The 10,723-nt window shown below is 36.5% G+C and overlaps 1 non-coding gene across 1 annotated transcript; it reads left to right on the top strand.

The window, feature by feature from the left end:
- The first annotated feature begins 6,315 nt into the window (after positions 1–6,315).
- Positions 6,316–6,506, top strand: LOC143672355 (U2 spliceosomal RNA). The gene has a single exon (XR_013169809.1). It is a non-coding gene; the product is annotated as a U2 spliceosomal RNA (small nuclear RNA).
- The last annotated feature ends 4,217 nt before the right edge of the window (positions 6,507–10,723 follow it).

The raw sequence follows: 10,723 nt of genomic DNA, 5'->3' as shown, positions 1-10,723 counted from the left end.
CATGCCAGAGACCGGGGTTCGATTCCCAGTGCCTGCCCATGTGAAAAAAAAAAAAAAAAAGTCATATGGTGTCATGTGACTGTGGCACTTTCTCATAATTATAAGCAATACCAGAATGAATATTCTTGTATATATCTTTGTGTAGGCATCTAATTGTTACCTAGGGAAATTGCTAGACATAGAACCATCCAAAATAAATGATTTAACCTCTCAGTTCAAACAGCTTGCGATACTGTGGCCACATCCCCTTCCAGATTGGCTATGTAAATTTACAGTCTATCTGAACACTATGAGAGTTTTTGAGAGTGCATACCTAATGTTGTGTTGTAGAGAATAAGGAAAGAAAAGTATTGGTCTGATGAATGGAAGATCGGTACCCCTCTCATGTGCTTCCATATTTGCCTCTTATGATGTGAGCCTTCACGTGTCTAATAATAATGATCTTTTAACTTGTCCTCCTTCAGTTAGCTCATGAATTGCTGTGGGTAGAAACCATATTTTATTTTCCATGACATTCCCATTCATCAACACTACATTCTACATATAATAGACATTTAAATATTTGTTGAATAAATATTAGCAAATTGCATATGAAAATAATACTGGTCATCCTTGAGCTTTAGAGCATAGAATAGGATAAATTACAGTCAATAATGGCAATCTATCAACAGCTCACAATGATATCCCATTGTGATAGAGTGAAGGTAATGTAATTAAAGCAAATAGAACACAGCAAACACTCATTAAGGGAAGGGATTTTTTTTTTTTTTACATGGGCAGGCACCGGAAATCGAACCCAGGCCCTCTGGCATCGCAGGCAAGCATTCCTTCCTGCTGAGCCTGCCCAAGGGAAGGGATTTTAACATACTATTAAAAAAATCCATGCATTTTATGCTCAAAATAATAAAACTAACAATAAGTAACCACTTACATCAATAGCTTTATATTTCTATTGTATTTTGATGTTTAAAATGGCTCTTTTAAGACATAAATAATATTAAGTTGTGAATGTTTACAAAATTACTTATTATAATTTACAATAATAATAAGGAAGTGATCTTTTCTTAGGGTGTATGCCATCTCTGTAAAGTTCCTAATATGTTAGACCTTAAGAACAAATACAATTTTTGTTTAATAAAGAAACTCAGAGAAAATTGGAAATTTAATTGTGCAAGTATTTCTCCTGGAAAGGCCAACATTGTATTTGAATAAATTTGGTTCCTTTAAGAAACCCTTATTACCTTATAAAATGGTATAAGACGTAGCTACTTAACCTTACACGTAAACAGCTTACATGATTTTAGGCCATGTCTATCCAGCAACAGATATCATATTTTTGGTTTGGATGGAAACTATTCTACAGTGTAAAAATGCCAAGATAATCCGAATAATTTAGATCTTTCTAATTCAGAGAAACCTTGACTGTAACAGCATATTTGTTTTTCAATATTTTTGTGAACTATGCTGTATAAGCAATTGAGAGGTGATAATCTCTTTTTTCGAATACTGGTTTAGAAGGTCGTTCTGGTTTTTTATGCTTCTATGATGTAAAGAAAAAATCTATGCAATTTATAACAGAATTGTGTTCAGCACATACTTATCTTTCATGTCTGTGTAGGGTATGTAGTGTATTTATGCCTCAAACCAATGCCAATTACAATATAATACAAGCCCAATGTTATTTCCTTTAACGGTAACTTATCACCAACACAAGAGATGAAAAGGGCTCATTTACAATAGCCTGTCCTCAAGACCAGTGTTTCTCAAACTTCAGTGTGCATGTGAGTCACCTGGAGAATCTTGTTAAAATGCAGATTCCTATTCAGTAAGTCTTGGAAGGGACCAAAAATTCTGAGTTTCTAACCACCTTCCAGATGGTACTTGCAGGTGTTACTGTCCAAGGCTCACACCTGGAGTAGAGAACTTCTATAAAGGTCCACGATATGTGTGTGCATGAGAATTGGAATGGGAGAGTGGTTTGAAGGAAAAATGCAGGGTAACTAATGATAAAATGTTATAACACTCCTCCTGACTGATACAAATATTGACCAAGGGATTATTGTACTGTAAATGTTTTTTTATTGTTTTTCATTGTTTGGTTATTAGGAATAAGTCAAGAGACATTTTTTCTTATCTGGTAGGCTATGACTAGATTAAATTGTACATAAGTTTAGTATGCAAACCAATAATGTGAATGACCCATAAACAATCAAACAAGTAAACAAATGTACTGATCATAAAGAAAGAGGAAATTAATATTTCTAGAAAGGAAACAAATATGCAAAAAAATAATAATAAGCCCAGCAGTAGTTTCAAAGGTTGGTTTTATAATATCACGGAGAGTCGGGCAGAGAAGGACACAGTACTAGATAGTTTATGAGTAGGCTTGAGAGAGCAAAGATAAACCAGAAGCTGCAAAGTCAAGTTCAGCAAGTGCAAATCAAATTCTGGGTGACTGAAATAGCTAGCAAGCAGTTATTTGGGTCTATGTTATTTTTTAAAATTAAAAATAACAGAATAACAACAGGGATTGAAAAGGAAAATATTTGCTCATCAAGATACTTACCAGTAAATCATTTTTGTTTGTCTGTGAGCATTTTATATTATGAAAAAGAATTTCAGGAATTCTTTTCTTGAATCATCACTACCAACCGTATTCATTTATCAAGGTTCATTTAAAATATTGATGTTTGGTTATTTTACCTATAAATGATACAGACTTCTACGGCATAAATTCGTTCCCAAGTTTATAAACTAAATGCTTTAGTAGAAACCATGATGTTCTCTCACTAAAAAGGAATGGATTTTCGAGACATACCTTATCAGTCCCGGCTGCTCCTTCTCAAGGTGATGGCTGTGACTCTGAGAGCTTTTGTGATAAGGAAGTGGCTCCAGTCAGCAAGTCTCCTTCCCAGCAGAGGAAAAGATCTCCATTTATATAATCAAGTCATTTCTGACAAAATAAAATTCAAAAGAATACTGGGCATAAGGAAAAATATCTCAAGTTGAAACAAATTGCCTACAAAAAATAATATCATGAGAAAAAAATGAATGAAATAAGACTTAATCTTGGATATGTCTTGCCAGCTAAAATATTTGTCTACATATTAATTTTCCCAGTTTGGTTTTCCAGTAGTAATTCCTGAAGATTTGTGTGAACATGGTTTATTAGAAATTATGTTCGGGGAAAAATAAACAAGCAAGCAAAGAAAGAATAATAGTAGGTAAATGGGGACGTGGTACCGAGAAAATAGGAAAAAAAAAAAAGGTGAGTGTATCAAGCAAAGTCCCACAGAGGGTATCTTTGGGTTAGTCCCAAAGTTACTATTCTTTGGATTTAGTGCAGATTACATTCAGATTTATATTGTTTTGTTTTTAAATTCTTCTTAAAACTTTCCCTGAGATTTTAGATTATTTCTGAGTTAATTGGTTTAGTCAGTACTCTGATTTCAAGTAACAAACACACAACTGAAACTGGCTTATGCTAAAGTGGTATTTACTGGCCAGGTATCTAGGCGTGGGGGTAGAATTGGAGCTGGCCCTAGAGAACACTGGAATTAGTCAGTGGAATATCACTGGGCTTCTGCCTACATCTCTCATCTCAGCTTGTCTCCATGTGCCAGATTATTCTCTCAAAACAATATCTCCACATGAAGTAGGACTTTGCTACAGGCTCTTCTGAGCTCACAGTCTCTCAGCGCTGTGATGGATGCTGAAAGAGTTGGTTTAACTTTCCTAGCTCCAGTTTGTAGAATATTGGAGAAGGACTTTATGTGGTCCAGCTTGGATCATGTACTTATCATTTAGATCAAATACACTGTGGATTGGTGGTTTATGGTTCTGAGATTGACTCAACAAGGGTCATGTTCGTAACCTCAGGTCCAGAGGATTCTGCTATAGTACCACAAACAAAGACATGGCCACTTAACAAACCAAAATTCATGGGGTAGTACTAATTTGTCTACCACAATGATAAGGTAAAGTCTACTAGTTGGTTATTCCTGAGTACCTCAATACAGTCGTGTCACTGTTAAAAAATAATAAAACTAAACCTTCTACTGATTCTGAGGATTTTTAGTTTTTCTCCAGTCATCTAAATCTGCCTCAAACACTGCCATATATTCCCCATTTAATCTACCAAGTCCTTATTAAGTAACATGGCATGTTTCTTTAGTAAGAATGGTCTTTTAGGAGTCTCTAGGATGCTTCAAAGTTCAGGCTCTCCTCTCTTCTCCTCCCATGCTTCAAATTTGCAGGCTTAATGGGGAAGTACTTCAGAATAAAAAAATAATAGTCAATTTCTAAACATTATAATAAACATCTTTATCTGTCCAGCATCTCTTCCACCTTCTTTTGATATTAGTTCTCTCACCATCGATCAGGCTAGAGCCTGATTTTCAAGAGTATAGACCCAAGGAAGGAGAACCAAGAGATGAGAGAAATCCGAGGCCCAGAAATGTTACTGAATTCCTGAAATCCATACCTAGTCTTTCCAATTTCTTGAGATGATGCATTCCCATTTGCTGTCTCCAATTTTGGCTCTCTTCTCTGTTGCTTTCAACTAAAATAGTTCTAACTTAAATACATAATTACTCAGTAATATTATCATATTTTGGGAACATGTTTTCAAAATAAGTAATTCATGAATCAAATTCACTGAAACCTGAAAGCATGTCAAATTTTAGAACAATGAACTTTGGATGAAGTGTTGAAATGTATATGCTGTATACTAAAGGAAATTTTAATTGAACTCGAAAATAGTTTTTCTTAATATGGGATTAAAATCTTCAGAGTGAAGATAACTTCCTAAGGGAAAACAAAATTATATAGTCAATGTTAGAACCTCCCAGAAGCATGTTAAAATATTATATCATGACAATTTTCATATGTATAAAGATTCTGTATCAAGTGGAGTGTTAGCTTTTGGTTGGATTACTGTAAAATAATTTATTAATAGTATTAAGGATGGAATGTTCTTTGATACCTCCAGTTTGTACAGATCAGCACATCCAAAGTTAACCATAGGACTGAGGTAATGCAAAGCAAAGGGCCTGGGTTATTTGGGTAATGGCTTTTGAACTTTGCTTTGGCTAGGGTTTATAGCTTATACTGATTATTTATTCCATGACATTCACATCATTTTCTCTGGCTTACGACCAGCTAACATACATCTGCCCAGCAGACCACTCAGGAAGATGAAGGGCACTACATTTTCTCACACACTCCCAATGTAATGTTGGAGCAATTTCATTAAGTCCCAGACTTTCATTTTAAGAAATTCCATCTTCAAGTTTGCACAGCCACTACCTCTTTGTAGGTTCACAGAGGAAAGCATTGCAATGCAATACGATAGGGAAGCCTAAGAAGGATAAATGGTTTGATTACTACTGCCAGTTAATCACTTTGAGAAAATGGCCTTCACCTATAATAGAAATGAATGAGATTGACAAATATTTCTGACTAATGCAGTCTGAAGACCTGAAGCCAAGACAACTGCAGGGTAAACCTTGATATTTGGTAAATAAAATCCTTCATTTTCAGATAAATTATAATTCATATTTATTTCCTCAAAATCATTCACATTGCCTATTCACATGTTAAATTTGAATTTCCAGTTGGAATGGTAAGAGAAAAACATTTCTACATATTATTTGAATTAGTTACAGAACTAGCAATTGCTTCTGTACAATTTTAGATTGAAAAGAGATGAAATTTCTCCCCTGGCCATCTTGATTTACCTGCCCAATCGAGGCCTATCAGAGTACCCAGAAGCCCATGGAAAGTTTTAGATAACTTCTCGTACCACCTTCTACCCCCTGCCAAGCACACTCATACACAGGCCACTCCTAATGCAAGGCAGCTAGGAAGTATTCCCATGTAATAATAGTTACATGCCTATAATTTATTTTCTTTAATGTTCTGAAAAATCCAATAATCAACCTGAGCTCTCAAAGTAAGACTTAGGAGTAGGAGTAATAATAGTAATGATGATGATAATAATAATTACTAACTTTTACTGAATGCTTTCTATATGCCAAACACTTTTTGGGCTACTTTGTATTAAGTCATTACTATATGCCAAGTACTGTCCTAATTGCTTCACAAGTATTAAATCATGTATTTTTCATGTTAAGGTATGACACTGCACGGGTAGCCTCATTTTATAGATAAGATAGCAGGAGCATAGTGTTTAAATATCTTGGCCAAGATTGCACAGCTAGAAAGTAGAAGACTTGAGATAGCAAACCAGGCAGCCTGTACTTAGAGCGTCACCCTTAATTATTCATCTTAGCTCACAAATTTACACATTCATTCATCGCTTCTCGGCCTTTTGGCTAAGATCAAGTGTAGTATCTGTTCTTATCAGTTTAATATCTGATACGTCCTCTATCCGAGGACAATATATTAAATGGAGTTTTGGAGTTGGGAGATGGAATAGCAGCTTGCTCCGTCCACTCCACGCATCGACCTGGTATTGCAGTATTTCCAGGAACGGTGCACCCCCTATGGGGGAATAATAAATGTATTCAAAAATCAAAAAAAAAAAAAAAATTTACACATTCAGATTAACCTCTTTGTACTTCAGTTTAACAGCTTAATTCTCTGTAAAATAGGAATAAAATATATCAATATGTAAGAGATTAAATTAAAGAATATATGTTTATAGATGTGTGTATAGATGCATATATGTGTGTATCATCACATTTATCAGCATTTATTATTTTCAATACATGATATTTTTATTATGCCCCCACTGCTCATTTCCAGGAAGAATGTAAACATTTTGTTCAAAAATATTATGTAAGCTTCTTCTGCTTAGAAAGAATGGAATTCTAGAAAACTAGGGCATAAGGTAAAGAGTTGAAGCTGGAGAAATACTATTACCTCTGTCAAAGGAGAGGTAGTCAGAGAGCCCAGCAGTGGCACCTCTGGAGAGCCTATAAAAACGTACATGAGAGTCAGTGTGTAACATCTACTGGGTTCAGAGGGCGTGCAGCCATTATTCACTAATACCAGTCAGGAAGGAATTTTACTATCACCTTTCCTTCTCATCTCTCCTCCATGCTTCCACTCCGGCAAGGATTTAAGAATCTGAGGGAGGAGTAGAAATGTTAGGCAGAGAGAGAAAATTATGCCATCCCTATTCCCTTTGGCAAACTACAGTTTCCTACCCACAGCAGGCCCCGGCTGTAGAAAGGTGACAGAAGACATGTCTATAATTTAAGATGGAAGGAATGAACAACATCTTGCACTGGATGTTTTCAATTACAGAATTGAGACTTTGCCTGGGGCTTGAAGTACCCATCAAGCTTCATGATTTTTTAAAAACAAGCTGAAAAATCAAGGCATTTGCCCCTTTTTTTAAAAATTTTTTTTACATGGGCAGGCACCAGTAATCGAACCCGGGTCCTCTGGCATGGCAGGCAAGCATCCTTGCCTGCTGAGCCACTGTGGCCCGCCCGTATTTGCCCCTCTTAACATTCAGTAATGTCTAAGTTTCTTGCTATACTAGAGTACTACAAAGTGTATGGCTTAAAACAATAAGGAGTTTATTATCTCCTTGGATAATAGAAGTTCTGGAGGATAGAAGTCTGAAATCTGTACAGGAGAGCCCTTCCTTGCTTCTTCCTAGTTTCTGGTGGTTTGCCAGCCATCCTTGAGCTTCCATCTCTGTCTCAATCATCACATGGTATTCTCCCCTGTGTGTGCCTGTGTCCAATTCTCCCCTTCTTGCAAGGACACCAGTCATATTGGATTAGAGCCCACTCTAATCTAGTTTGGCCTTATCTTAATTAACAACATCTTCAAAGACCCTATTTCCAAACAAAGTCATATTCACAGAACCAGGGTTTAGGACTTGAACATACATTTTGAGGGGACAGAATTTAACCCATAACAAGTAGTAAGAGGACTACTCTCATGGATAAGGTTTCCAGGTACTGAAGAAGACAAAATGGAATTGCTTTTATAATGTTCCATATGATTCTTTCTTGTTCCAAATACTATTTTTACCAATTGAAGTCAAAGTTTCAAAGTGTGAAATGTAAGACCTTGGTCTGATAAATAATGAATAGCAAATGTCATCATTATGTCTTAGAAGATGCACAAGACCTGGAATTACCAAAGCAGCCTCAAAAATCCCACTATGCAACACTTGCGCTAGGAAGCTGTCCCCTATCTATTGCCAGAGGGTGTCCTTTTATCACCATAGTTGCTTATCTGGAATCAACATCCAAATTCAACATGACCTTGGGGGAGATAGTAAAATGTAGAACAACAGTTGCGAAAAGGGGCGTTCAAGCAAAAAGATTTTAGGGAGTTTTTTGAAAACATTATATAAAGATTTGGCAAATAATCATGGAAATAGATTGCAAAAATGCTAAACTGAGGAAGGTGTAATGTAACATTAGATCAGGCTGATTATTTTACAGGTATTAATTTAGGCAAAGGGTATGCATCAAGCTGGGCAGCTGGCTGAAGTCCTAATCATTTTCTGGTTGGCAAATGCAAACCTGGGTGTAATTGTGTTCAACATTCTCACTGACATTGCCATAAGATAGAAGGAAGTCAAGTTCTTTGAGGGATGAGAATGCTATGTGGTATTCAAAACATCTGTCCCACATATTCACTCTACAATGCAAAGTCTTGCTTTGCCAAAGCCTTGAGGAAGATATTGGTGATGACACAGTACAAATATTTCAAAAAGTGCTTTATTGGCTTTAGGCCAGGAATGCTAGTAGGATAAAATGCAATTTAATTGGCTCCCTGATCTCCATGGGATCATAAGGTTGCAAAACAAGTTAACCACCAGAAACAAAGTAGGCATAGTTTTCACAACAAGCAGCAATGAATGCACGGTGATCAAACTGTCAAAGAATGCCCTAACTTACAAAGATCTCTGGCTACGCTTAATTAATCATAAGGTACTTAAGTGGGACTTGATTTGCATAATAAAATGCAGAGAAAAACAAAACAAAATTTTACTATGGCCTTAAGCCATCATAAAAGAGAGTTACAACTTATCACCCCATTTCCCATCTTGAATCAGTTCCCAAGCCCAGAGCAGTCAGTAAATCCACTGAAGTCTCTTCTGTAACACCAAAAGTGAGCTTTTTGTATCTCTTTCTAGGCTTCCCAAAGTGAACGGAACGAATTTGAGTCACTGTGTGCTGGGAAAGGGAAATCCAAGTATTTCGTGTACAGCTGTGAGAAGGCCCTCATTTTTGAAGATACAGATGCCACTGTCATCTGGAGTAGGAATCTATAGGGCTCAGCTTTCAAAGGAAGTTTCGATATGAGTCTTTCAGGTCTGCTACAGAAGAACACATAAGTATGTGTATATGTATGCATACATACTATTAAAAAATAGTAGAATCTTAACACTGATACTAGTTACCTTAGGAAGTTTCATGTAGAAGCCTTTGAACCTCCTGTTTACTTCCAAAATAGTGAATGAAACATCTCTGAGAAAATGGCAAAAATTCATTCATTCAGCATGAAAGAATCATAAGAAGCAGGAACGGTGGTTACCAGCATATCACTATTTGGTTATTTAGTTTGGTCAGTGTAGAATGTTATTGGGGCTTGGAGAAGAATAATTACCATAACCTTAATGAGGCAATGATTCCAACTCTAACTGCTGTTGCAAATGTGTTTTCTAAACTAGAAGAAATCAGTATAGCTCTTGGCACTCAACAGTCATCTATTGATTATGTGAACACATTTTTTTCCCATTTTCAACAAATTGAGACAAACAGCAGTAGTTTGCATTCACCCTGGGACAAGTTTGCCTAGACTGCCTTCCTTTTCAGCTCTCCCCAGACTTTGCATGCCTTAATTTTCTGCCTAAACAAAATGTTATCCTCTTCCTCGAGGGAAAAAGTGAACAAACGACTGCTACAAAGGAAAGGGGACAGTTAGTAGAATTTTTTAGAGAGAGGTTGAAATATAACTGTGGACAAGGGTATGCTCGTGGCTAATGTTAAAAGCTCTGTTAAACTTGGAATTAGGGCGTACAATTTAGTAAACCTGATTGATCCTGTTTTAGTTTGCTGAAGTGGACGAAATGCAATATACTAGAAATGGATTGGCTGTTACAATGGGAATTTATTAACTTGCAAGTTTACAGTCCTGAGGCCATGAATATGTTCAAATCAAGACATCAACAGGTCATGCTTCCCCTTCAAAAACTGGCTACCAGAGATCTGGGACTCCTTTGTAACATGGCAAGGCACATGGATGGGGTCTGCTGGTCCTTCTTTCCTGGGTTTTGTTTTAGCTTCTGGCTATTTCTTTCTTAGCTTCTCTGACTTTTCTCTGTGTCTTCTCTTTGCGTTTTTCCTCTTATAAAGGACTCCAGTAAGAGGATTAAGTCCCACCCTGAATGATCTTAAATTCAGATCCTATTCACAATGGGTCCACACCCATGGAAATAGATTATTTTTAAGAACAGGATCTTTTCTGGAGTCCATAAAACTTCAAACCATCATAGGTCCCTACCTATGCTGGATGTTGGAGATGCCAACATGAATAAGTCAATGCCAGACTGTCATCCTGAAGTCTGGTGAGGGACATGGAGATATAAACAGATTCATTCCATAACCCCACAAACCTGGAGTAACTCTGTGTCAGAAACAGTGCTGAGTTAGACATGTAGAGTTTGAAAAAGCAGATATGGTTGATGCCCTCCAGAGGTCTATTTTCTAGGGGGGGGGAAATAGAT

The sequence above is a fragment of the Tamandua tetradactyla genome, chromosome X (genome assembly GCF_023851605.1).
Source record: "Tamandua tetradactyla isolate mTamTet1 chromosome X, mTamTet1.pri, whole genome shotgun sequence".
NCBI classification, from domain to species: domain Eukaryota; kingdom Metazoa; phylum Chordata; class Mammalia; order Pilosa; family Myrmecophagidae; genus Tamandua; species Tamandua tetradactyla.
Note: the sequence above shows the minus strand (reverse complement) of the source record. Positions and strands in the feature narration are given on the sequence as shown.